Genomic DNA, 17591 nt, shown 5'->3' with positions numbered 1-17591 from the left:
TTTTACATAAGTAATTACAAAGTGAGATTTTAATATCCTGAGCTATTAATTTCAAGAATAGTGTATAAGTTACCATATAATTATGATAAATTATAATATTTACTATGTGAATACCGGAGGGTTAAATTTGTTTTCTTTTTGGGTTTTTGGAAGCATACTGATGAAAGCAAGATTGCAGCTTTCAATCTTTGTTATCTTTGTTCTCTTCTTTGTCTATAAGTCACTTTTCTAATCAACCAGTAAATGAATATCAGCACCCCATAATGTTAAATACTTTATATTTGAAATCTTTGCTGTTGATAGCAACATTTCCCATGTTATTTTTATTGCTCAATATACTAAAAATTGTTTTTGAAGAATGAAATAAATGCTTAAAGAAAACTTTCCTCTATAAAATTTTACCTACATCACTTGATCATCATAATGGTTAAAGTTAAATAATACATGTAATGTCTTTATAACAATAGCTGGTATTTATCAAATGCACAGTAATCAGAATTATAAAGCTGCCACAGACATGGTACTCACTGTTAGAAAAGTAAGATTCACAAAAGGTAGAATGTCAAACATTTTCATATCTTTATTTTAGAAATGGAATTTTGCCAGGTATCTCTCTTGATTTATTTAGTCTTTAATTTTTAAAAAAAATAGACTTTATTTTTAGAACAGTTTTAGGTTCACAGCAAATTTTAGTTGAGGGTAGGTATAGAGATTTCTCATATACACCCTTCCCGTATATGCATAACTTCCCCATTATCAACACCCCACTGGAGTGGTACATTTGTTTCACTTGATGAACCAACACTGACACATCATAATTACCTAAAGTCCATAGTTTTTATTATTTTTATTATTTTATTTTTATTTTTATTTTTATTTTTATTTTTTATAACCACACCCAACTGGCTTGTTTTATTGGAGAAGGACATGTGGAGTTAACATGAGGACAATTGGGACCTGAGGTCAGGGAAGAACAGCACCCCCTCCCCATACATGCCCACTGCCCCAAATAAAAAAATAACCAACTATGGGAGAGCAGCTGAGACAGTGGCTGAAGTTGGGGAAGGGAACAGGGAACCTGGGGGGTGGCAGAAGAGACCATGCATGTGCTGGGAAGGCCCAGAGGCAGTGGTGGTGCGAGTAACATGAGTACAAGTCTCTGTGTCTTCCACATAGGTCTATATAAATATATAGAGAGAAGTTGTTCACTTTCCCCTGCTCTCCCCTCTGCTCTGTGCAGCTTGCAACGGTCCCAGCTCCTCTTTCCACATGAGGGCGAAGGGAAGGAGACGATGAGCAAGTCATCACCGAATTGCAATCAGACCCACATCCATCAGCTTCTGGATCTTCTGTGTTATTACAGGATTCTTTAAGTGTTCGCTGAGTGCCTGAGGGTCCTTCTGCATCTGCTCCAGGATAAGCCGCATTGCCGGGTCACTCATTATCTGCTGCACCTCAGGGTCAGCCATGGCCTGTCGCTTCATGTCTTCGGGGCTATCTTGGCAGTTGTACTGGGCCATTGTACAGTGCTGGTAACCGTCTGCCACTTCCTTACAGTTGGAGTCCAGATCTGACGCCTTCTGGTAGACATCCATGGCTTTCGTGTAGTCCTTCATTGCCTCCAGGGCAGCTGCTTTCCGGGTGTACCCCTTGAAGAAGGCCGGCTCTAGCTGGATACATTCCTCATAGTCCTTGAGCGCCAGCTGAAACTCCAGGAGTTTGGTATAGCAGGCAGCTCGATTGCTGTACAATTTGGCATCTTTTGGATTCCGTTTGATGGCTTCTGTATAATGCTTCATGGCCTGGGGATAGTCCCCTTTCTGAAAACATTCATTGCCTTTGTTCTTCTCCTCCAAGGCCAGATCTGGGTTTATGTAAGCCAGCCGCTCTTGCTCCTTCAGAATTTTCTCTGCCTGTTGGCATTTCTTGAGCACATCTGGGGTCCGGTGCTCTGCCAAAGACTTGTTATAGAAATGGATGGCATCCTTGTACTTTTCTTCCTTGAAGTAGGAGTTGCCAATTTGAGCATAAGCTTTGGCAGTCTGTCAATAGTCTTCTCGGTTTTCTCGCCCCACTTCGATGGCCTTCTCACAAAGCTCCCAGCATTTACTGTAGTCGCCCTTCTCGAAGTACATGGCTGCTTGATTGGTCATGTAAGTCATGTTGGTGGGGTTCAGGTCCTTGGCTCTGTCATAGTGCTTCAAGGCTGTGTCAAAGTCTTTCTTCTTGTAGGCTTCGTTCCCCAGCTCTTTCTCTTTCAGCACCTGCTTCTTATTCTCTAGAAGATATTCTTCCATTGGCTCTGGCTTGGTGTCCTTCTTGGGAGGAGGAGTTGGGGGAGGTGTTCCAACTTCCTCCTCATCCATACTACCCAGATCCACACCCGGCAGGACGCTCAGAGTAGTCAGGATCCAGGGATTTTGCAGTTTCGTGCCCAAGTCAGATGGCTTGTTTCGTAGTTGCTCTATCAGCTCCTGGTAGGTAGGATCAGTGAGCAGTGTCCTTGTCCTGGGATTACTCTCCAATTCTGGCACAGATTGGGCATGTTGAAAGGGTTCATGAATTTCTGTTCTGCCAACTGAGCCTCCATATTCTGTAAGCCCTCTTTGAGCTGAGGATTGATTATTTGCTTGTTTTAAACCGTCTTCGTAGGTTCACTTGGCTTCTTGAAATCGGTTTAAGAACTCAAGGGCTGTAGCCTTCCTCGAATAGCCCTTGCCCCAGTCGAGCTTTAAGTCCACAGTTTTGCAGCTATCCTCATAAGCCTTCTGGTAGTTCTCTTTCTTGGCGTACGCTGCGGAGCAATTGCTATAGAGCACATGGTTCTGGGGATCTAACTTAATGGCCTCAGAGTAGCACTGCAGTGTGTCATCGATGTTGCCCGCACTCAGAGCCCTATTGCCCTTCTCTTTCAGCTCATTTACTTGCTCCATAGTCCACCGGAACCCTGTTGAATCGACTCTGTCTGCTCCGCATTCTCAACCCTAAAGTCCATAGCTTTTACATTTAGGTTTTACTTCTGGTGTTATACATTCTGTGAGCTTGGACAAATGTATAATGAAATATGCCATTATAGTATCATATAGAATAGTTAATTGATAATAAGTAGTTAACATTGATTAGTTTTCTTAATTCCTAATTGATTCTTTTAATAAATAGTACTGTGTTCAAAATACAACAATAAGCAAGATATAGTCTCTGTGAAACTTACAGTTCTTTTGCATGAAAGGGCTGATATGTGTGTGAAATATACAGATAACATTAACTTTGTTTAGTGCCTTTGTTTGTATTCCTTCATTAAGAATTTTTAAATATTGGGGATCCCTAGGTGGCTCAGCGGTTTGGCACCTGCCTTTGGCCCCGGGTGCGATCCTGGAATCCTGGGATCAAGTCCCGCATGGGGCTCCCTGCATGGAGTCTGCTTCTCCCTCTCTCTCTCTCTCTCTCTCTATGTCTGTCATGAATGAATAAATACAATCTTTGAAAAAAAAAAAGAATTTTTAAATATCTCCAAATGATTAAAAAAAACCATGGAAAATATTCTGGGAGAATTAGTAGACAGTTACTTTCCTTGTTTGTTAGAATAACTAATTGTATGTTTTAAATTCTGTTCCTGTTGTCCTTGGAAATGTGGCATTAATGTTATTTATAAATATCTCACATGTATATTGTAAATAATTATATATCATTTTTAGAGTTTCTATAATGGTAATAGCTTTGAAATAAAATGTTTCCAGGGCACCTGGGTAGCTCAGTCGGTTAAGTGTCATGACTCTTCCGGTCATGATCTTGCAGTTGTGGGGTCAAGCCCCACATTGGGCTCTGTGCTCAGTACAGAGTTGGCTTCAGATTCTCTCTTTCTCTCCCTTTCACTTGCTGTCTCTCAAATAAATAAAATCTTAAAAAACAACAACAACAACAACAACAAAAAACGTTTCCTATGTGTTAGGGTTTTAGTTATAATCTTTACATAGTTAAATACTATTTCATGTTAGGTTAGGTTATATAGGAAAGTAATTAAAATATGTTTCACTTGAAAAAAATGTTTCACTTGTACCTAATTAGTCTAAACCGGTTGAGAAGTTTTAAAATGTTCTAATTCTTACTGATATTGTTGAGTTATGTGTTGAGGGGCAGATCCCTAGATTTTAAATTTAGGGAAGATTTTTTACAGGTTTACAAACTTATACTTTGTGTTTGAGACTTGATAATTTTTTGGAGACTTGGAGGATTTTGCTCTATTTTCAAATGATTGCAGTAACCTTGTTTTCCTTTTATTTAGTCAAAATCTTACCTTTTTTTAGCAGATGTGAGGAAAACCGAAGTGTTTAGATTTAGATGGTAAAACTCTTTATTAGTAGATGTATGTAATAAATGGATGTAGCAAAGATGGCTAACTAGCTATTCTAAACATTCATAACTTTAAGTCCTTTCATATTTAGTGGGTTACCACACCTATTTTATTTAAATTTAGGTTAGTTAACATACAGTGTAATACTCGTTTTGGTGTGCAATATAATAATTTAACATTTCCATACAGCATCTGGTGCTCATCACAAGTGCACTCTTTAATTTCCATCACCTATTTACTTCACTAGAACTTTAATCCAATCTGTTTGGAATTGTCTTAGATTCTTTTGCCTCTACCTCTAAACTTACCTATGCCTATATTACAAAGGAATATCTTATTACATCTCTGTAATGTATCTGATCACTATAATTTATTTATTCAGGGGAGATGACTAGCAAACCTATGTTCTTTCTTGAATATGTTAATATTTTAGAAAGTTACCATTCAAATATGTGTTTCAAAGTACAAAAATTTTCAAAATATATGAAGCAATAATACAGCTGAAAGGGAAATAGAGAAATCAACTATTAAAATTAGAGATTAACACTCCTCTATTGGTAACTGATGTAACAAATAGGAAATCAGTAAGGATGTGGAAGACATAAACTGTAGTATCAGTATGACTGAACTAATATTATAGAATACTATATCCACACCTTTAAGTGCACATAGAACATTTACCAAGACTGATTATATGCTGGATTATAAAGCAAGGCTGTGTTTTAGAACACAGTTGTCTTTTTTTTTGTTTTTTACCATGCAGAACTCTAAACTTTATTCACTTTATTTATATATTTAACAGTTCTAAAGTATTTACTTCTTTCTTTGACAAAAAATGAAAAACATAGGAGCACTCACTGACTCCTCGTTAGGAGAAAAGGGTTATTATATGTACAGCTATGGAGAGTTAATGGTTCCTCCTTTGCATACAAAGAAAAATATTAATAAAAAAGTGCTTCAATGATCAAAAAGGGCTAAAAGTTGCAATTAAATTAGAAATCAACAAAAAACATTTCTTCGGAAAATTTGCACAATGTTTAGAAATTGAACTGCAGATCAAGCATAATCATGAAAAAGTAAAACCAATTTTGAACTGAGTGATTAAAGGAACATAGGATGTCAAAAATTTAGGATGTAACTAAAGCATGGTTAGGTGGATATTTATAGCACTAAATGCTCACATTTGGAAAGAAGAAAGGTCTAAAACCTTTCACCTTAAGAATCTAAAAAAGAAGAGCAAATTTATCTGAAGTAAGTTAAAAGGAGGAAAATAATAAAAATAATAAATGGAAACCAGGGAAAGAAAGTGGACAAACAACAGAGAAAATCAATTAAGCCAAAATCTAGTTCTTTGAAAGCATTAATTGATAACACTTTAGTGAGACAGATAGGACAAACAGAACACACAAATTGCCAATATCAAGAATGTATGAAGGGGCATTACTACAGATCTTGTGGTCATTATAGGATAATGAACAATACTATGAACAACTTTATCTTTAAAAACTTATGTGAATTGGATGAATGGAGAACTTAAGTCAGTTAAAAGTCATTGATAAGTGAAAAACAATCAGTAGAATAATGTTGCTATGGTGCAGTTGATAAGTGTATATTTTACAATTATTTTTTTTAATTTTTATTTATTTATGATAGTCACACAGAGAGAGAGAGAGAGAGAGGGAGGCAGAGACACAGGCAGAGGGAGAAGCAGGCTCCATGCACCGGGAGCCGGATGTGGGATTCGATCCCAGGTCTCCAGGATTGCGCCTGGGCCAAAGGCAGGTGCCAAACCGCTGCGCCACCCAGGGATCCCTACAGTTATTTTTTATATATTTTTAAAGATTTTATTTATTCATGAGAGACAGAGAGAGAGAGAGAGAGAGAGAGAGAGAGAGGCAGAGAGACACTGGCATAGGGAGAAGCAGGCTCCATACGGGGAGCCTGACGTGGGACTCAATCCCGGGTCTCCAGGATCAGGTCCTGGGCTGAAGGTGGCGCTAAACCGATGAGCCACCCAGACTCAAACCAGGAATACAAGAACTCAGGAAAGACAGGGTAAAATAATAGAAGGGGAAGAAATAGAGGGGAAAAAACCCTACAAATTTATCACAGGATTGATGGAGAAATTCGAAGGTACAGAAGGGAGAATAGATAGAAAACTAAATAAAATGGGAACTTTGCAAAATAGAAAATGAGAACATTTACATAGTTCCCAAATAAGAGAAGCAAAGTAATACAGTGAGGAAATGTCAAATATCAGAATGGTGAATATATCATTGTACAGTTCCTATATTTCAGGAACTCAGGCTCACCTCAAGTTCCCCCAGAATGATTGAAACAAATAATATAAGACCCTTGCGAAATACTGTGTAAAGCAGCTTAATTACATTAGAATATAAAACTAATAGATCAGGTGTCAGTAAAGTTTTTTGTTTTGTTTTGTTTTTTTTACCATATACAAAATGTTTTTAGCTTAGTGGATTAGGATTATGTGGTCTCTGACAACTACTGAACTCAGCCTTAGAAAATTAAAATAAATAAATAAGTAAATAAATAAATGGGTGTAGCTGTGTTCCAGTGAAACTAGCAGTAGGAATTGGATTTGGGACATAGTTTGTTGACCTCCCCTACACACTAAAATTAAAAAAATTTTTTTTCTTAGTAAAATGTTAAGTGCTATATTTGTGAATAGTTTTTAGTGGACAATAAATTATCATATGTATATAAATTATATAAAAAATATATGAATATATGAAATAAACTGCAGACTTCACTTGTTCCCTGTAATATCTCTTCCATAATTTGAATTGCTCTTATATTTATTTTTCATGTATTTCCTGTATTCTAACTTTTTTCTCTGTCCTTTTTAAAGACAGCGGATTATTTAAAAATCTCCTTGAAGGTAGAATATTTCTAACTTGTCTTTGTATTTAAGTGCAAATAATAGAAACTTATTTTAAACTTATTATGCCTTTGCCTCCTAATGTATGTGAAATCAGGATTCCTATTGAAGAAAATCTGATTCTAACCCTAATCTAACTTTACCTCCTATTTTTATGTGGAGATAGTATTCTTCCTGTATGATTACCTCCCCATGTAAAAGCATTATTAATACCACTTTCTCAACTTATGGGAGTGTTGGAAGGTTTAATTACCCAGTGTTTATTCAGCACTTTACAGAAGAAAAATGTTATTATTAACTAGGCTAATCACAAATTTAGCTTTTAATATGGTTAAGTTTCCATTTCTTTGCTTTTCTTTTTAATTACTTAATAAAAAATGTGACCAACTGGCTTTTGTTCTTTAGGAGCTGAATAAGAATACAAATAATGTAATACTATCAAAAATTTTCCTCTTATATTTAAAGGATTAGATTCAGTAACACATGTTGAAGGCTGTGCAGCTTTTTCCCATTTAAAAATAAGTGTTTCCATGCTTCTTGCAATTTGTGGTAGATTTAAAATGTCTTTGCTATTTTGTGTTTCACTTTATACATGCACATTCTTGGAAAATGTCACTTTCTCAAATACTTTGTTCCGCTTTTCCTAATTTTGGTTCAATCTGTTAAATATCATGAATAAAAATAATAAAAGTCTTTGTAAAGGAAAATGGTATTAATGTTTAGAATTTTCAAATCATAAAAGCCATACTTCACATTGCTTTAACATTATGCTCATTGTAGTGCATTACAAAAAAACTATTTTGAAAATGTTGTTCATGGTTAAGAAATGACTGATTCTAATAAAATACATGAAAATAAACAAAAAACGTATTGTTTTAAAATTGAGAGTAGATTCTGAGACTCAAAATTTAAGAGACTCGTAACTCTGGAAAACAAACTGAGGGTTGTTGGAGAGGAGATGGGTGAGGGGATGGGGCTTATATTATATGCACCTGATGAATCATTAAATTCTACCCATGAAACTAACAGTGTACTATACTATATGTTAACTAAATAGAATTTAAATAAATTTAAAACTAAATACAAATAAATAAACTAAAAAATAAATAAAATAAAAAATAAAACTAAAATATTTTTGATAGAAATCTCTAGTTACATTGCTGAAATTTAGTTTTCAAATGCAGTATGTGAAAAGACAACTTGATGTTATTTTGAAGTAGTACAATGGCAAAAGGATTTAAGCTTTTATATTTCCATTAAAAATCCTACTGTTATTGGAGCACCTGGGTGGCTTATTTGGTTAAGCTCCTGCCTTTGGCTCAGGTCATGATCTCAGGGTCCTGGGATTGAGCCCAGAGTTGGGGCTTCCTATTCAATGGGGAGCCTGTTTTTCTCTCTCTCCCTTTCTCACTCTCTCTCAAATAAATAAAAATCTTGGGACGCCTGGGTGCCTCAGTGGTTGAGCGGCTGCCTTTGGCTCAGGGCATGATCCCAGAATTCCGGGATTGAGTCCTGCATGGAGCCTGCTTCTCCCTCTGCCTGTGTCTCTGCTTCTCTCTCTCTCTCCCTCTCTCTCTCTCCCCGCCCCCTCTCTGTGTGTCTCTCATGAATAAGTAAATAAAAAACCTTTAACTAACTTAAAAATCCTACTGGTCTTTTTTTGCTTTCTAAGCTTTTATTTAATTAAATTCCAGTTAGAAAAAAAATCCAACTATTCTTTGATTGGGATTGTACTATATCTAGTGATCAATTTGTGCAAAAGAGGGAGAAAGTCTACAATGGTTATCTATTGCTGTGTAAGAAATAATAACAGACTTAATGTCTTAGGACAACACACATTTATTATGACATAGTTTCTATGGGTTGGCAGTCCAGGCACAATTAAATGGGTCCTAACTTAGAGTCTTAAAAGGCTGTTGTTAAGGTGTCAGGAGAATTAGATTTTTATCTGCCATCTTGACTGGGAGAGAACCCACTGTTCAATTTACTCAGGTTCATTTCTTTGTGGACTTAAGATTGAGGGCTCTGATGTACTGTTGACCATGTGCTGGAGGCTGGCTGTAGTTCCTGGGCTTCTCCCACATGGCATCTTAAGTACTTAATCAGGCCACCAAGGAAAGATTATAGTGATGAGCTTTGAGAGGATGGGACTAGTAATGGTTGGAGGCATAAGAAACATTCCTGAGATACTGGAAGTGTATTTTCCTGTCTATGTAGGGTTATATATGTGTATCTACCTTGTGAAAATTCTAGATGTTCATCTTAGAATTCACCAAACCTTACACTTTTCTTTTTCTTTTCTTTCCTTTTATGTTATTTTATTTTATTTTATTATTTATTTTTTATTTATGAGAGACACACAGAGAGAGAAGCAGAGACACAGACAGAGGTTGAGAAGCAGGCTCCATGCAGGGAGCCCAATGCAGGACTTGATCCCAGGAGTCCAGGATCACGCCCTGAGCCAAACAAAGGCAGATGCCCAACCCCTGAGCCACTCAAGCATCCCTACACTCTTCTTTATGTTTGTTTGCTTCAGTTATCTTTATTTTAAAATAATTATAAAACATAAAACAAATTCCAGTGACTTCTAGATTTTTCACTGTATTTTTTATTTTTTAAACATTTTTCTTATTTTTCTTCTCAACTTTTCTACTTTAGAACTAGTTCTTTGATCAATATGACTTATTAATAGAAGCAGGTGATAAGTAAATCCTACCACAATTTAGCCATAGGTCATTGAATAATAACCTTTAAAAATAGGAGATCTTTCTTTTTGAGTTTTTCTGGTAAATTCCAGTTAGTTAACATACAGAATAATACTAGTTTCAGGTATAGAATTTAGTGAATCAGCACTTAAATACAACACCCATTGCTCGTTCCAAGTGCACTCCTTAATCCCCGTCATCTATTTAACCCATCCCCCCACCCACCTCCCTTTTTAATTGCAGTGGAATTTCAGTTTGTTGGTAGTGGACAGCCATACATTATTTGGTAATTTATTAGGAATCTTGTAATCATTAATAATGTAAGAATGCTACTTCATAACATATCACATGTAGTGATATTGGCCCCAATTACTGTGGTGCTAACTTCTGGGGCCAAGATGCCACCTGCCTATATGATGATAGAAAATAGTGTGTTAAAGCAGTTTTTTCAGGATTTAGAATCCTGACCATAGCTGCTTCTTAAAGCCCTTTTTTCTCTACTTCCCAATATTCTACATACCCTATGGATTAGGGCTTCTCTGTGACTTCTCATGGTAGGATATAGTTTCTTCCTCCACTTTTCTGTATTTATATTGATATATAGTGTCCTCTTCTCCTCCATCTTTTTTATTCCTACTTTGGTGTCCAGTTTCTGGGCTTGCTCTTTTATCTCCTTGCATTCCACCATTATATTGAAAATAAATTCCTCTATATCTACAGCCTGGCTTGCTTGCTTGCTTTCTTTCTTTCTTCCTTTCAAGATTTTATTTATTTATTCATAGACACAGAGAGAGAGAGAGAGAGAGGCAGAGACACAGGCAGAGGGAGGAGCAGGCATCATACAGAGAGCCCGACGTGGGACTCGATCCCAGGTCTCCAGGATCACACCCCAGGCTGCAGGCGGCGCCAAACCGCTGTGCCACCAAGGCTGCCCTACAGCCTGGCTTTCTTTTAAAATACAAAATTTCCTAGTAATACTCCCCTACTTTGATTTTTATATTCTCTTAATTTTGTTAATTTTTATGTGCCTTTTTTGATTGCTTTGTTTTATATAGTATTCATTTTTTAAAAAAATTGGCTTAAAATATGTAATTCCTATTTCCCTAGTGTCTGTATCATTGTTCAGTGAAGTTAAGAGGAGATCCCATCTCCATAATCCAGACGAGATGTGCTCTCTTGCTCTTCTCTCTACAGTCTTAGCCACACGGTTGTGACCTTGTGACCATCATGACAGATTGTGCCCTTTTTACAGGTTCATAATAGTCATCAGAAGAAACCAGTACCCTTGGGTCATTTCTAATTCTTCCTGTCTAATCCTCGTAAGACTGTTTGGACAGTGATGCATATTCTTTCCTCCCCTGCACTTATTCTTTTAACCTGCTTTATTCATACTATTCATCAACACTTATCATTTGGCTTATTTCACTTATTTTTTAAAAATTTTAAAAATATTTTTATTTATTTGACAGAGAGAGAGAGTGCACAAGCAGGGAGAGCAGGAGAGGGATAGGGAGAGGGAGAAGCAGGCTCCCTGCTGAGCAGAGAGTCCAACTTGGGACTCCATTCCAGGACTCTGGAATCATGACCTGAGCTGAAGGCAGGTACCTAACTGACTGAGACATCTAGGCAGCCCTATTTTATTTATTTATGTGTTTATATTTGTCTTCATCTACTGGAATATGCTCAGTGAGGGAAAGAACTTTGGCCTGTTTTGTTCAGATTACCTAGCACAGAGATAACTAAATTTATCAAATGAATAAATTAGTAAAAAATAAAAAGCAATGATTCTCTTCCATAATTTTGAGAATAATGCCTAATTTTGACACTTCATTTTTTGTTCATTGTGTACTTCCATATTGCTCTATTATTTTATTGCTCTTTAACTATTTTAAATATATGATAGGTGAGGTATTAGGATACACTGATTATATCACCTATAATCCTCTGTTCTCCGAATATTTTTTCTTTTTTTCCTTTTTAAGGTGTTGTGGTATATCTATATATGGATACAGTTTTATAATTTACACGTACCCATATGTTGCTTGTCCTTATGTCAGATACTTCTCTGGTCATATAAGGGGAGGGCCTTTATAGTAAAGAGCATGGCCTTTTAAGACTGCCAATCACTCATGGAATGGTTAATTGGTCATTTCTTATTAAGTTGATTATGTCTGGGAGATCTTTAAATTGACCTGTGGGTAAAAGTATCATGAGATTTCAAAGAAAGAAGCAAGTACTTCAAGCTAGGAGGATGCCATTGTAGTCAGTCTGAAGAATTTTTGAGACTTAGGTGTGTAAAGATGGGAATGGAAGAGAGCCAGGTAGATAAGGACCATTAGTAAAGAAGATACTAATGGCGCATGGGCTGGAGTACAAGTTGAAAGAAGAGAGTGTCAAATAAATATTTTAAAAGAATTGAGTCTGTGTCATAGAGGGCTTTATTTGCTTAGATGAAGGGCGGAGCTTTATGACAAGGAGATGTCTTTAATAGTTTCTAAAACAGGAATAAATGATTTAGAGGTATTGTTTAGGAAGATTACTCTGGCAAAATAGATAGATTTTTAAGTCTGTAACCTTTGAGTGTGGTACAATGAAATAGATCGCAAATCCCCATGCTTATAGTCCCTAATTATGGGTACTGCTCATTACACTCTGTTTTTGAACATCTTGTTTCCTTCATCCATTCTGATTACTCCTTCAAAAATATTTACTGACAGTATATTATATTCTAGGCACATAGTGAGGGCATTAAAAATGAATGATAATGTCATTAGTGGCTTGAACAAGATCACAATATATTGGAAACTTGAAAATAAATAATTTTAATGAGCATAAAAATATTGTAATGTTTTTGAAATGTCGTTTTGTCCCAGGGTCCATCCTCTAGGTTAAGTTTTTCCTTTCTACTTATTTATCAACTTTTTCTGTCAATATGGTTGAATATATACACAAAGATGCCCCCATTGACTGTCTTGTTTAATAATATTATTTCTAGTCTGTGTTTCTCAGACTGGAAAATGGCATGTACCTATCATTATTGTATCAAGCAGAGTATTTTCACTGCCCTAAAAATCCTCTCTATGCTCTGCCTATTTATCCCTTCTTCCCTCAGCTTCTGGCAAGCACTGATCTTTTTACTGTCTTCATAAATTTGCCTTTTCCAGAATGTCATATAATTGGAACTTCATTCCATTTAAGGCTATATAATATTAGATCATATGTGTATACCGCAATTTGTTTATGCTTTCATCAGTAAGGGATGTATGGCTTTTTTGGTACTTTGTGGTGGTTATGAATAATGTTGATATGAATGTTCATGTATATGTTTTTGTGGACATATGCTTTCATTTCTTATGGATATACACCTTGGAGCAGAATTACTGGGTCCTATGGCAGTTCTGTGTCTAGCTTTTTAAAGAGCCATCAAACTGTTTTCCACAGAAACTGTACTATTTTACATTCCCACCAGCAATGGAGCAGGGTTTCACTTTCTCTACGTCCTTGCTAATGCTTGCTTTTTTTCAGTTGTTTTACTATGACCAACCTAGTGGGTGGGAAGTGGTATCTCATTGTGGCTTTGATTTGCATTTCCCTAGTAATTAATGATGTTCTGCATCTTTTCATATGTTTTTTGGCCGTATCTCTGTTTTTCTTGGAGAAATGTCTAATCGTATCTTTTGCCCTTTTGTAAATACAGGTTGTTTGTCATCTTATTGAATAGTAAGAATTGAATATATTCTGGATACTAGACCTTTATCTTATCCCTGATTTGCAAATATTGTCTCTTTTTTCAGGTAGTCTTTTCATTTTTTTAAAAAAATTTAAATTCAGCTTAGTTAACATATAGTGTATTATTAGTTTCAGGGTAGAGTTTAATGATTCATCAGTTGCATATAGCACCAAGTGTTCATTACATCTTGTACCCTCCTTAATACCCATCACCCAGTTATCCCAACTGCCTACTCACCTCACCTCCAGCAACCCTCAGTTTGTTCCTTAGTGTTAAGAGTCTCTTATGGTTTGCTTATCTTTCTGTTTTTATCTTATTTTTCTTTCCCTTCCCTTATGTTCTCTGTTTTGTTTCTTAAATTCCACATATGAGTGAAATCATATGATATTTGTCTTTCTCTGACTTGTTTCACTAAACATAATACACTCTAGTTCTAGCCACATCATTGCAAATGGCAAGATTCCATTCTTTTTTTAAGGCTGAGCAATAGTCTATTGTGTGTGTGTATGTGTGTATGTGTGTGTGTGTGTGTGTGTGTGTGTATGTGTATACATATGTACTTGTTATGTGTATACATATATATGGTACATCTTCATTCATCTGTCGATAGACATCTGGGTTCTTTCCATATTTTGGCAATTGTGGACATTGCTGCTGTAAACACTGGGGGGGCCTGTGCCCCTTCAAATGACTATTTTTGTGTCTTTTGGATAAATAGTAGTGTAGTTGCTGGGTTGTAGGGTAATTCTATTTTTAACTTTTTGAGGAACCTCCATACTGTTTTCCAGAGTGGCTATACCAGTTTGCATTCCCACCAACAGTATAAGAGGGTTGCCATTTCTATGCATACATGTCAACAACTGTTGTTTCCTGAGTTGCTAATTTTAGCCATTCTGACAGTGTGGGGTGGTATCTCATTGTGGTTTTGATTTGTATTTCCCTGTTGATGAGTGATGTTGAGCATTTTTTCATGTGTCTGTTGGCCGTTTGTATGTCTTCTTTGGAGAAATGTGTCTTTTGCCCACTTCTTGATTGGATTTTATGGGTTTTGGGTGTTGAATTTAATAAGTTCTTTATAGATTTTAGAAATTAGCCCTTTATCTGATATGTCATTTGCAAATATCTTCTCCCAATCTTTTCACTTTCTTGATAATGCCCTTTGATGCACAGAAGTTTCCAATATTGATATAATCCAATTTATGTATTTTTTCTTTTGTTGCTTGTACTTTTGGTGTCATATCTAAGAATACTGCCAAATTCAGGGTCCTGAAGATTTCTCTATATTTCCTTCTAAGAATTTTACAGTTTTAGATCTTATATTTAAGCCTTTAATCCATTTTGAGTTAATTTTTACATATGATATAAGATAGAGTCCTACTTCATTCTTTTGCATGTGAGCTTTCAGTTTACCCAGCACCACTTCTTGAAGATACTCTTTCCCCCCCCATTGAATAGATTTGGCAACTTTTTTGAAAACGAATTGTTCATAGAGGTATGTGTTTATTTCTGGAATCTGAATTCCATTCATTTATATATTTGATGTTATGTCAGTATCACAGTGTTTTGATTAAAATTGCTTTGTTGTAAGTTTGCAGTTGGGAAATGTGAATCTGCCAAGTTTGTTCTTTTTCAGTACTGTTAGGCTATTATGAGCCTTTTGCAATTCCATTTAGGAATTAGGTTTGCTTTTCATTTCTGTAAAAAAGGGGCAGAAATTGGAATTTTGATAGAGATTGCATTGTTCTTGTTAATGAAATTGCTTCCTTAATTTCTCTTTTTGTGATTGATAATTACTGTTTTATGTGTTGATCTTGTACCCTGCAACTTTCCTCAATTTATTCTAGTTCTAGTATTATTTTGTGGATTCTTTGGGACTTTTAAAAATATATTTGATCATGTTGTTGCCTGTGAATAGAGTTAGTTAGTAAAACTTCTTTTCCAATTTAGAAGCTTTCTATTTCTTTTTCTTGCCTAATTGCTTTTGCTAGGTCTTTCAATACAATGTTGAATAGCAGTGTTAAAAGTGGATATCCTTTTCTTTTTCCTGATCTTAGGGGGAAGACATTCAGTCTTTTGCCATTGAGTATAATGTTAGCTATGGGTGTTTCATAAATGCCCTTTATCATATTTGGAAATTTCCTTTTATTGCTAGTTTCTTATATGTTTTTATCATGAAAGGATGTTGAATTTTGGGAAATGCTTTTTCTGTATCAGTTGAGATAATCATGTATCCCCCCTACCCCACATTCCATTAATATGGTGCTGATTGTTAAGGAGTTTATTATTTAATTCCACATATTTGTGGCCCAGTGATTATTTAAGAGGTTATTGTTTAATTCAACATATTTGTGAATTTCCAGTTTTCCTTCTGGTTTTGATTAACAATTTCACTCCACTTTGGTTAGAAAGCTTGTTTTCATTGTTTTTAAATTTATTGAGACTTGTTATGTGGCTAACATATGGTATATCCTGTAGAATGTTCCATGTACACTTCAGAAGAATGAGTATTCTGTTGAGTGGAGTCTTCTATAAGTTGGTTATGTTTAGTTGATTTTTTTTTTTTACTTTCTTTTTTAAATTTTTATTTATTTATGATAGTCACACACACAGAGAGAGAGAGAGAGAGAGAGAGAGGCAGAGACATAGGCAGAGGCAGAAGCAGGCTCCATGCACCGGGAGCCCGACGTGGGATTCGATCCCGGGTCTCCAAGATTGCGCCCTGGGCCAAAGGCAGGTGCCAAACTGCTGCGCCACCCAGGGATCCCTGTTTAGTTGATTTGTAATGTTGCTCATAAGCTGTGTTTATTTTTCTTCATTCTTTTTTAATTTTCCTCTGATGTGTAATATCAGTTGTCTTATTTTCAAGTTTGCACATTCTATCTTCTGCCTATTCTGATATTCAGATACACTTCTGAAACCTTTAGTGTGTTTTCCATTTTCATTATTGTATTTTTCAGTTTCATTATTTCTATGTGGTTTCTGTTTCGTAATTCCTAGATCTTTATTGATGTTCTCAGTTTGAAGTTTATCTTCCTCTCTGTATTTTCTTTTAGCTCTTTGAGCATGATATTTAAGTCAATTGATATATATTCTTTGCATACTAAGTACAATGTCTGGGTTTCCTCAGTGTTAGTTTCTGTCAGTTTGTTTCTATGAATAGGCTATACTTTACTTTCCTGGTTCTTTGTGTGCCTTGTAATTTTTTGTTGAACAGTGGGCATTTGAATAATGTAATTTGCAACTCCAAACATCAGATTGTTCTCCTCTCTGGAGTATGCTGTTTTGACCTGCATCCAACCATTGTTTAGTGGCTTTTTCTAAACTCTTTTTGTAAAGACTATGTCTGTCTTACATGATTACTGAAACCTCTGTATCTGGCAATTGGACAGTGATCTGACAGAGATTTGCTTAAATGGCAGACACAAACAAGAAAAATATAAATAAGATTTGCATATTTGTACTGAGCTGGGATGGTCCTTGAGTGTGTAGTGATAGCATCTGTAACACTTCCTTAGCCTTCATCTCCAGCTTGTTGCAGAGTCAAAGACTTAGCCAGAGATGCAAATTGTGTCCTTGCAATTTTTTTTGAGCAAGCATCTGGCTCTGGGCATGTGTATTATATTCTTGATTACCCCATACAGTGGGGTACACACCCACACCCACACACATGTTTTTTTCTTTCTTCTTCATTTTATTTTTATTTTTTATTTATTTTATTGCTTTTTAATTTAAATTTTGTTTCTGGAGTTTTCTTTTTTTAAAAAATTATTTTAATTCTAGTATACAGTGTTATATTAGTTTTTGTACAATATAATAATTCAGTCTGATTTTTCATGTAAAAGAATTGGCTTACCTGATTGTGAGCACTCACAGGTAAGGAATAAGGTAAGCTGGCAGGCTGGA

The 17591-nt window shown here is 35.7% G+C and overlaps 1 protein-coding gene and 1 pseudogene across 14 annotated transcripts in view; one reads left to right on the top strand and one right to left on the bottom strand.

The window, feature by feature from the left end:
• The window catches only part of BCAS3 (BCAS3 microtubule associated cell migration factor), a 591457-nt gene that overhangs the window by 110476 nt on the left and 463390 nt on the right, over positions 1–17591 (top strand). The gene's annotated exons all lie outside the window — the stretch shown is intronic.
• On the bottom strand, positions 1289–2933 carry LOC112655524 (stress-induced-phosphoprotein 1-like; annotated as a pseudogene).

The sequence above is a fragment of the Canis lupus genome, chromosome 9 (assembly GCF_003254725.2).
Source record: "Canis lupus dingo isolate Sandy chromosome 9, ASM325472v2, whole genome shotgun sequence".
Lineage (NCBI taxonomy): Eukaryota > Metazoa > Chordata > Mammalia > Carnivora > Canidae > Canis > Canis lupus.
Note: the sequence above shows the minus strand (reverse complement) of the source record. Positions and strands in the feature narration are given on the sequence as shown.